This window comes from Triticum dicoccoides, chromosome 2A, assembly GCF_002162155.2.
Source record: "Triticum dicoccoides isolate Atlit2015 ecotype Zavitan chromosome 2A, WEW_v2.0, whole genome shotgun sequence".
In the NCBI taxonomy this organism is placed as follows: Eukaryota; Viridiplantae; Streptophyta; class Magnoliopsida; order Poales; family Poaceae; genus Triticum; species Triticum dicoccoides.
Window position 1 is genome coordinate 13,928,764 of NC_041382.1, and position 10,877 is coordinate 13,939,640.

Below are 10,877 nucleotides of genomic sequence, written 5' to 3' on the forward strand. Positions count from 1 at the left end.
ATCCCACGCCTTTGGTTGCCTCCTTCTCCCTCTCCAACACCCCCTCCTCCTCCATAGCGCTTGGCGAAGCTCTGACAGAGTACTGCAGCTCCATCATCACCACACCGTCGTGCTACTGCTGGAGCCATCTTCCTCAACCTCTCCTTTCCCTCTTGCTGGATCAAGAAGAAGGAGACGTTACGCTGACCATACGTGTGTTGAACGCGGAGGTACCGTACGTTCGGTGCTAGGATCTTCGGTGATTCGAATCACGTTGAGTACGACTACCTCTTCCCCGTTCTTTGAACGCTTCCGCTCGCGATCTACAAGGTACGTAGATGCATCTAATCACTCGTTGCTAGATGAACTCCTAGATGGATCTTGGTGAAACCGTAGGGAAAATTTTTTGTTTTCTGCTACGTTCCCCAACAGTGGCATCATGAGCTAGGTCTATGCATAGTTCTTCTTGCACGAGTAGAAGACAATTTGTTGTGGGCATTGATGTTGTCAACTTTCTTGCCGCTACTAGTCTTATCTTGCTTCAACGGTATTGTGGGATGAAGCGGCCCGGACCAACCTTACACGTACACTTACGTGAGACCGGTTCCACCGACTAACATGCACAAGTTGCATAAGGTGGCTGGCGGGTGTCTGTCTCTCCTATTTTAGTTGGAGCGGATTCGATGAAAAGGGTCCTTATGAAGGGTAAATAGAAGTTGACAAATCACGTTGTGGCTTTCACGTAGGTAAGAAAACGTTCTTGCTAGAACCCTACTTCAGCCACGTAAAACTTGCAACAACAATTAGAGGACGTCTAACTTGTTTTTGCAGCAAGTGCTTTGTGATATGATATGGCCAAAGTTGTGATGAATGATGAATGATCTATATGTGATGTATGAGATGTTCATGCTATTGTAATAGGAATCACGACTTGCATGTCGATGAGTATGACAACCGGCAGGAGCCATAGGAGTTGTCTTTATTTTTTGTATGACCTGCGTGTCATTGAGAAACGCCATGTAAATTACTTTACTTTATTGCTAAACGCGTTAGCCATAGTAGTAGAAGTAATAGTTGGCGAGCAACTTCATGGAGACACGATGATGGGGATCATGATGATGGAGATCATGGTGTCAAGCCGGTGACAAGATGATCATGGAGCCCCAAGATGGAGATCAAAGGAGCTATGCGATATTGGCCATATCATGTCACTATTATTATTTGATTGCATTTGATGTTTATCATGTTTTGCATCTTGTTTACTTAGAACAACGGTAGTAAATAAGATGATCCCTCATAATAATTTCAAGAAAGTGTTCCCCCTAACTGTGCACCGTTGCGACAGTTCGTTGTTTCAATGCACCACGTGATGATCGGGTGTTTGATTCAAAACATTCACATACAACGGGTGTAAGACAGATTTACACATGCAAACACTTAGGTTGACTTGACGAGCCTAGCATGTGTATAGACATGGCCTCGGAACACAGAAGACCGAAAGGTCGAGCATGAGTCGTATAGAAGATACGATCAACATGAAGATGTTCACCGACGTTGACTAGTCCGTCTCACGTGATGATCGGACACGGCCTAGTTGACTCGGATCATGTTATACTTAGATGACTTAAAGAGGGATGTCTATCTAAGTGGGAGTTCATTGAATAATTTGATTAGATGAACTTAATTATCATGAACTTAGTCTAAAATCTTTACAATATGTCTTGTAGATCAAATGGCCAACGTAGTCCTCAACTTCAACGCGTTCCTAGAGAAAACCAAGCTGAAAGACGATGGCAACAACTATAGGGACTGGGCCCGGAACCTAAGGATCATCCTCATAGCTGCCAAGAAAGATTATGTCCTACAAGCACCGCTAGGTGATCCACCCGTCCCACAGAACCAAGACGTTATGAACGCTTGGCAGACACGTGCTGATGACTACTCCCTCGTTCAGTGCGGCATGCTTTACAACTTAGAGCCGGGGCTCCAAAAGCGTTTTGAGAGACATGGAGCATATGAGATGTTCGAAGAGCTGAAAATGGTTTTTCAAGCTCATGCCCGGGTCGAGAGATATGAAGTCTCCGACAAATTCTTTAGCTGTAAGATGGAGGAAAATAGTTCTGTCAGTGAGCACATACTCACTATGTCTGGGTTACATAACCGCTTGACTCAGCTGGGAGTGAATCTCCCGGATGATGCGGTCATTGACAGAATCCTCCAGTCGCTTCCACCAAGCTACAAGAGCTTTGTGATGAACTTCAATATGCAGGGGATGGAAAAGACCATTCCTGAGGTATTTGCTATGCTGAAATCAGCAGAGGTAGAAGTCAAGAAGGAACATCAAGTGTTGATGGTGAATAAAACCACTAAGTTCAAGAAGGGCAAGGGTAAAAAGAACTTCAAGAAGGACGGCAAAGGAGTTGCCGTGCCCGGCAAGCAAGCTGCTGGGAAGAAGCCAAAGAATGGACCCAAGCCCGAGACTGAGTGCTTTTATTGCAAGGGAAGTGGTCACTGGAAGCGGAACTGCCCCAAATACTTAGCGGACAAGAAGGCCGGCAAAACAAAAGGTATATATGATATACATGTAATTGATGTGTACCTTACTAGTACCCGTAGTAGCTCCTGGGTATTTGATACCCGGTGCAGTTGCTCACATTTGTAACTCAAAGCAGGGGCTGCGGAATAAGCGGAGACTGGCAAAGGACGAGGTGACGATGCGCGTCGGGAATGGTTCCAAGGTCAATGTGATCGCCGTCGGCACGCTACCTCTATATTTACCTTCGGGATTAGTTTTGAACCTTAATAATTGTTATTTAGTGCCAGCTTTGAGCATGAACATTGTATCGGGATCTCGTTTAATTTGAGATGGCTACTCATTTAAATCCGAGAATAATGGTTGTTCTATTTATATGAGAGATATGTTTTATGGTCATGCTCCTATGGTGAAAGGTTTATTCTTAATGAATCTCGAGCGTAATGCTACACATATTCATAGTGTGAGTACCAAAAGATGTAAAGTTGATAATGATAGTCCCACATACTTGTGGCACTGCCGCCTTGGTCACATAGGTGTCAAACGCATGAAGAAGCTCCATGCAGATGGACTTTTAGAGTCTCTTGATTATGAATCATTTGACACGTGTGAACCATGCCTTATGGGTAAAATGACCAAGACTCCGTTCTCAGGAACAATGGAGCGAGCAACCAACTTATTGGAAATCATACATACTGATGTGTGCGGTCCAATGAGTGTTGAGGCTCGCGGTGGCTATCGTTATGTTCTCACCCTCACTGATGACTTGAGTAGATATGGGTATGTCTACTTAATGAAACACAAGTCTGAAACCTTTGAAAAGTTCAAGGAATTTCAGAGTGAAGTTGAGAATCAACGTGACAGGAAAATCAAGTTTCTACGATCAGATCGTGGACAAGAATACTTGAGTCACGAATTTGGAACACACTTAAGAAAATGTGGAATAGTTTCACAACTCACGCCGCCTGGAACACCTCAGCGTAATGGTGTGTACGAACGCCGTAATCGCACTCTATTAGATATGGTACGATCTATGATGTCTCTTACCGATTTACCGCTATCTTTTTGGGGCTATGCTTTAGAGACTACCGCATTCACTTTAAATAGGGCTCCGTCGAAATCCGTTGAGACGACACCGTTTGAATTATGGTTTGGTAAGAAACCTAAGTTGTCATTTCTGAAAATTTGGGGATGCGATGCTTATGTCAAGAAATTTCAACCTGAAAAGCTCGAACCCAAGTCGGAAAAATGCGTCTTCATAGGATACCCTAAAGAAACTGTTGGGTATACCTTCTACCTCAGATCCGAAGGCAAGATCTTTGTTGCCAAGAATGGATTCTTTCTAGAGAAAGAGTTTCTCTCAAAAGAAGTAAGTGGGAGGAAAGTAGAACTTGATGAAGTATTACCTCTTGAACCGGAAAATGGCACAACTCAAGAAAATGTTCCTAAGGTGCCTGCACCAACTAGAGAGGAAGTCATTGATGATGATCAAGATACTTCTGATCAAGCTCCTACTTAAATTCAAAGGTCCACAAGGACACGTTCCGCACCAGAGTGGTACGGCAACCCTGTCTTGGAAATCATGTTGTTAGACAACGGTGAACCTTCGAACTATGAAGAAGCGATGGCGGGCCCGGATTCCGACAAATGGCTGGAAGCCATGAAATCTGAGATAGGATCCATGTATGAAAACGAAGTATGGACTTTGACTGACTTGCCCGCTGAACGGCGAGCCATAGAAAATAAATGGATCTTTAAGAAGAAGACAGACGCGGATGGTAATGTGACCATCTATAAAGCTAGGCTTGTCGCTAAGGGTTATCAACAAGTTCAAGGGGTTGACTACGATGAGACTTTCTCACCGGTAGCGAAGCTGAAGTCCGTCCGAATCATGTTAGCAATTGCCGCATTCTACGATTATGAGATATGGCAAATGGACGTCAAAACGGCATTCCTTAATGGTTTCCTTAAGGAAGAGTTGTATATGATGCAGCCGGAAGGTTTTGTCGATCCTAAGAATGCTAACAAGGTGTGCAAGCTCCAACGCTCGATTTATGGGCTGGTGCAAGCATCTCGAAGTTGGAACATTCGCTTTGATGAGATGATCAAAGCGTTTGGGTTTACGCAGACTTATGGAGAAGCCTGCGTTTACAAGAAAGTGAGTGGGAGCTCTGTAGCATTTCTCATATTATATGTAGATGACATAATTTTGATGGGAAATGATATAGAACTCTTGGACAGCATCAAGGCCTACTTGAATAAGAGTTTTTCAATGAAGGACCTTGGAGAAGCTGCTTATATATTAGGCATCAAGATCTATAGAGATAGATCAAGACGCCTCATAGGTCTTTCACAAAGCACATACCTTGATAAGATTTTGAAGAAGTTCAAAATGGATCAGTCCAAGAAAGGGTTCTTGCCTGTTTTGCAAGGTGTGAGATTGAGCTCGGCTCAATGCCCGACCACGGCAGAAGATATAGAAGATATGAGTGTCATCCCCTATGCCTCAGCCATAGGTTCTATTATGTATGCCATGCTGTGTACCAGACCTGATGTAAACCTTGCCGTAAGTTTGGTAGGAAGGTACCAAAGTAATCCCGGCAAGGAACACTGGACAGCGGTCAAGAATATCCTGAAGTACCTGAAAAGGACAAAGGACATGTTTCTCGTTTATGGAGGTGACGAAGAGCTCGTCGTAAAGGGTTACGTCGACGCTAGCTTCGACACAGATCTGGATGACTCTAAGTCACAAACCGGATACGTGTATATATTGAATGGTGGAGCAGTGAGCTGGTGCAGCTGCAAGCAGAGCGTCGTGGCGGGATCTACATGTGAAGCGGAGTACATGGCAGCCTCGGAGGCAGCACATGAAGCAATATGGGTGAAGGAGTTCATCACCGACCTAGGAGTCATACCCAATGCGTCGGGGCCAATCAAACTCTTTTGTGACAACACTGGAGCTATTGCACTTGCCAAGGAGCCCAGGTTTCAAGAAGACAAGGCACATCAAGCGTCGCTTCAACTCCATTCGTGAAAATGTTCAAGATGGAGACATAGAGATTTGTAAAGTACATACGGACCTGAATGTAGCAGATCCGTTGACTAAACCTCTCCCTAGAGCAAAACATGATCAACACCAGAATTCCATGGGTGTTCGATTCATCACAATGTAACTAGATTATTGACTCTAGTGCAAGTGGGAGACTGTTGGAAATATGCCCTAGAGGCAATAATAAAAGCATTATTATTATATTTATTTGTTCATGATAATTGTCTTTATTCATGCTATAATTGTATTATCCGGAAATCGTAATACATGTGTGAATAACAGACACCAACATGTCCCTAGTAAGCCTCTAGTTGACTAGCTCGTTGATCAACAGATAGTCATGGTTTCCTGGCTATGGACATTGGATGTCATTGATAACGGGATCACATCATTAGGAGAATGATGTGATGGACTAGACCCAATCCTAAACATAGCATAAAGATCGTGTAGTTCGTTTGCTAGAGTTTTTCCAATGTCAAGTATCTTTTCCTTTGACCATGAGATCGTGTAACTCCCGGATACCGTAGGAGTGCTTTGGGTGTACCAAACGTCACAACGTAACTGGGTGACTATAAAGGTGCACTACAGGTATCTCCGAAAGTGTCTGTTGGGTTGACACAGATCGAGACTGGGATTTGTCACTCCGTATGACGGAGAGGTATCACTGGGCCCACTCGGTAATGCATCATCATAATGAGCTCAAAGTGACCAAGTGTCTGGTCATGGGATCATGCATTACGGTACGAGTAAAGTGACTTGCCGGTAACGAGATTGAACGAGGTGTTGGGATACCGACGATCGAATCTCGGGCAAGTAACATATCGATTGACAAAGGGAATTGCATACGGGGTTGATTGAATCCTCGACATCGTGGTTCATCCGATGAGATCATCATGGAGCATGTGGGAGCCAACATGGGTATCCAGATCCCGCTGTTGGTTATTGACCGGAGAGTCGTCTCGGTCATGTCTGCATGTCTCCCGAACCCGTAGGGTCTACACACTTAAGGTTCGGTGACGCTAGGGTTGTAGGGATATGTATATGCAGTAACCCGAATGTTGTTCGGAGTCCCAGATGAGATCCCGGACGTCACGGGGAGTTTCGGAATGGTCCGGAGGTAAAGATTTATATATGGGAAGTCCTGTTTCGGGCATCGGGACAAGTTTCGGGGTTATCGGTATTGTACCGGGACCACCGGAAGGGTCCCGGGGGTCCACCGGGTGGGGCCACCTGTCCCGGGGGGCCACATGGGCTGTAGGGGGTGCGCCTTGGCCTACATGGGCCAAGGGAACCAGCCCCAAGAGGCCGCGCCTAGGGTTTCAAGGGAGGAAGAGTCCTAGGAGCGGAAGGCACCTCCTAGGTGCCTTGGGGAGGAGGGATTCCTCCCCTTGGCCGCACCCCCCTAGGAGATTGGATCTCCTAGGGCCGGCGCCCCCCCCCCCCTTGGCCCTCCTATATATAGTGGGGGAAGGAGGGCTTTCATCCCACGCCTTTGGTTGCCTCCTTCTCCCTCTCCAACACCCCCTCCTCCTCCATAGCGCTTTGCGAAGCCCTGACGGAGTACTGCAGCTCCATCATCACCACGCCGTCGTGCTGCTGCTGGAGCCATCTTCCTCAACCTCTCCTTTCCCTCTTGTTGGATCAAGAAGAAGGAGACGTTACGCTGATCGTACGTGTGTTGAACGCGGAGGTACCGTACGTTCGGTGCCAGGATCTTCAGTGATTCGAATCACGTTGAGTACGACTACCTCTTCCCCGTTCTTTGAACGCTTCCGCTCGCGATCTACAAGGTACGTATATGCATCTAATCACTCGTTGCTAGATGAACTCCTAGATGGATCTTGGTGAAACCGTAGGGAAATTTTTTTGTTTTCTGCTACGTTCCCCAACAGATTAAAAGTTGTTGGGAGTTGGCAGACATAGCTTTGGTCATTGTTGCAATTAATAGGAAGTAATAAGGAAAGAGAGGTTTTCACATATAGATATATTATCATTGACATCTTTTATGATTGGGAGCACTCATTAAAATATGACATGCTAAAGAGTTGATGTTGGACAAGGAAGACAACGTAATGAGCTATATCTTTCTTATATCCGAGATAAAGTATGTTGTCATGGATCCTCTAACTTGTTGAGCTTGCCTTTCCCCCTCATGCTAGCCAAATTCTCAGCACCAAGTACAAATACTACTTGTGCTTCCAAATACCCTTAAACCAGTTTTGCCATGAGAGTCCACCATATCTACCTATGGATTGAGTAAGATCCTTCAAGTAAGTTGTCATCGGTGCAAAGCAATAAAAATTGCCCTAAATATGTATGATTAATTGGTGTGGCAGAAATAAGCTTTATACGATCTTGTGATGTGGAAGTAATAAAAGCGACGGACTGCATAATAAAGGTTCATATCACAAGGGGCAATATAAAGTGACGTTCTTTCGCATTGAGATTTTGTGCATCCAACCATAAAAGCGCATGGCAACCTCTGCTTCCCTCTGCGAAGGGCCTATATTTTATTATTATCTTCTACCTTATGCAAGAGTCATGGTGATCTTCACCTTTTCTTTTTCATTTTATCCTTTGGCAAGCTCAGCATGTTGGAAAGAACATGATATATATATATATATATATATATATACATATATATATATATATATATATATATATATATATATAATTGGATGTAGGGGAGCATGAACCATTATTGTTGACATTACCCTTGAGGTAAAAGGTTGTGGGGCAAAACTATAAGCCCCTATCTTTCTCTGTGTCCGATTAAAACTCCATAACCACAAGTATTGCGTGAGTGTTAGCAATTATGGAGGACTAAATGATAGTTGAGTATGTGGAGTTGCTTTTTAGCTCTCACATAGACTCTTTCCGATGTTATGATAAATTGCAATTGCTTCAATGACTGAGATTATAGTTTGTCGGAGCCCAATAAGGTTTATGATTTATACTTTTGCATTGTGAATAGATCATCACTTGAACATAAGTAATCATATGACAAAATCTATATATGTTGCTGTTATGAGAATAATCATGATGCCTTCATGTCCGTATTTTATTTTTATCGACGCCTCTACCTCTAAACATGAGGACATATTTATTGTTATCGGCTTTTCTCTTGAGGACAAGCGAGGTCTAAGCTTGGGGGAGTTGATACGTCCATTTTGCATCATGCTTTTATATCGATATTTATCGCATTATGGACTGCTATTTCACTTTATGTCACAATACTTATGGCTATTCTCTCTTATTTTACAAGGTTTACATAAGGAGGGAGAATGCCGGCAGTTGGAATTCTGGGCTGGAAAAGGAGCAAATATTAGAGACCTATTCTGCGCAACTCCAAAAGTCCTGAAACTCCACGGAACATCTTAAAACAAATAAAGAAAAATCCTCGCCAAAGATGAAGGCCAGGGGGCCCACACCCTGCTCACGAGGGTGGGGGCGCCCCCCTAGGGCGCGCCCCCCTACCTCGTGGACCCCTGGTGGCTCTCCGACGTCCATCTTCTCCTACATGAGGTCTTTCGATGAGAAAAAAATAAGAGGGAACTTTTTGGGACGAGACTCCGCCGCCACGAGGCGGAACCTTGGCGGATCCAATCTAGAGCTCCGGCAGAGCTGTTCTGCCGGGGAAACTTCCCTCCGGGAGGGGGAAATCATCACCATCGTCATCACCAACGCTCCTCTCATCGGGAGAGGGCAATCTCCATCAACATCTTCACCGGCACCATCTCATCTTCAAACCCTAGTTCATCTCTTGTATCCAATTCTTGTCTCAAAGTCCGGGATTGGTGCTAGTAGGTTGCTAGTAGTGTTGATTACTCCTTGTAGTTGATGCTAGTTGGTTTAATTGGTGGAAGATCATATGTTCAGATCCTTTATGCATATTAATACCCCTCTGATTATGAACATGAATATGATTTATGAGTAGTTATGTTTGTTCCTGAGGACAAGGGAGAAGTCTTGCTATTAGTAGTTATGTGAATTTGGTATTCGTTTGATATTTTGATAAGATGTATGTTGTCTAGCCTCTAGTGGTGTTATGTGAACGTCGACTACATAACACTTCATCATTATTTGGGCCTATAGAAAGGCATTGGGAAGTAATAAGTAGAGGATGGGTTGCTAGAGTGATAGAAGCTTAAACCCTAGTTTATGCGTTGCTTTGTAAGGGGCTGATTTGGATCCATATGTTTCATGCTATGGTTAGGTTTACCTTAATACTTTTGTTATAGTTGCGGATACTTGCAATAGAGGTTAATCATAAGTGGGATGCTTGTTCAAGTAAGAACAGCACCCAAGCACCGGTCCACCCACATATCAAATTATCAAAGTATCGAACGCGAATCAGATGAACGTGATGAAAACTAGCTTGACGATATTCCCATGTGTCCTCGGGAGCGCTTTTCCTATTATATGAGTTTGTTCCGGCTTGTCCTTTCCTACAAAAGGATTGGGCCACCTTGATGCACTTTATTTACTTTTTTTACTTGTTGCTCGTTACAAATTATCCTATCACAAAACTATCTGTTACCACTTATTTCAGTACTTGCAGAGAATACCTTGCTGAAAACCGCTTATCATTTCTTTCTGCTCCTCGTTGGGTTCGACACTCTTACTTATCAAAAGGACTACGATAGATCCCCTATACTTGTGGGTTATCACTTAATTACGAAAAAAGACTTGTCGTTGTGACATACTGTATCCACTTCGAAGGTCTCATCCAGCTTGATGCTGAAGCGTCTATCATCAACAAGGAAATTTCTATCACACGTGTCCCGTTGGTCTTCATAGTATTCGCACATAATAAAATCCTTTTTGTCGTCAGACGACATTTCCTATGTTCATATAGGTGAAACATTAAACACATACTAGTTCTATTAATTCAACTAATTCAACTACTTCTATTAATTCAACTACTTTTATTAATTCAACTAAGCATTTACTAAAAATAAACTTGTTCTATATTAATTTTCTTACTAAAATAAAGTAGCTAGTTCTATATAGTAATATTTTAATTAGATTATCAAATCTCATATACCTAAATTTTCTTACTAAAAATAAACTAGTTCTATTAATTCAACTAGTTCAACTAAGCATTTACTAAAAACAAACTAGTTATATTAATTCAACTAGTTCAAATAATCTCATATACCTAAATTTTCTTACTAAAAATAAACTAGTTCTATTGATTTTCTTACTAAAAATAAACTAGTTATATTAATTCAACTAGTTCAAATATCATATATATACCTAATTAATATCTACCTAATTCATCTAACAATTGACATTAATATTTAACAACTTTTT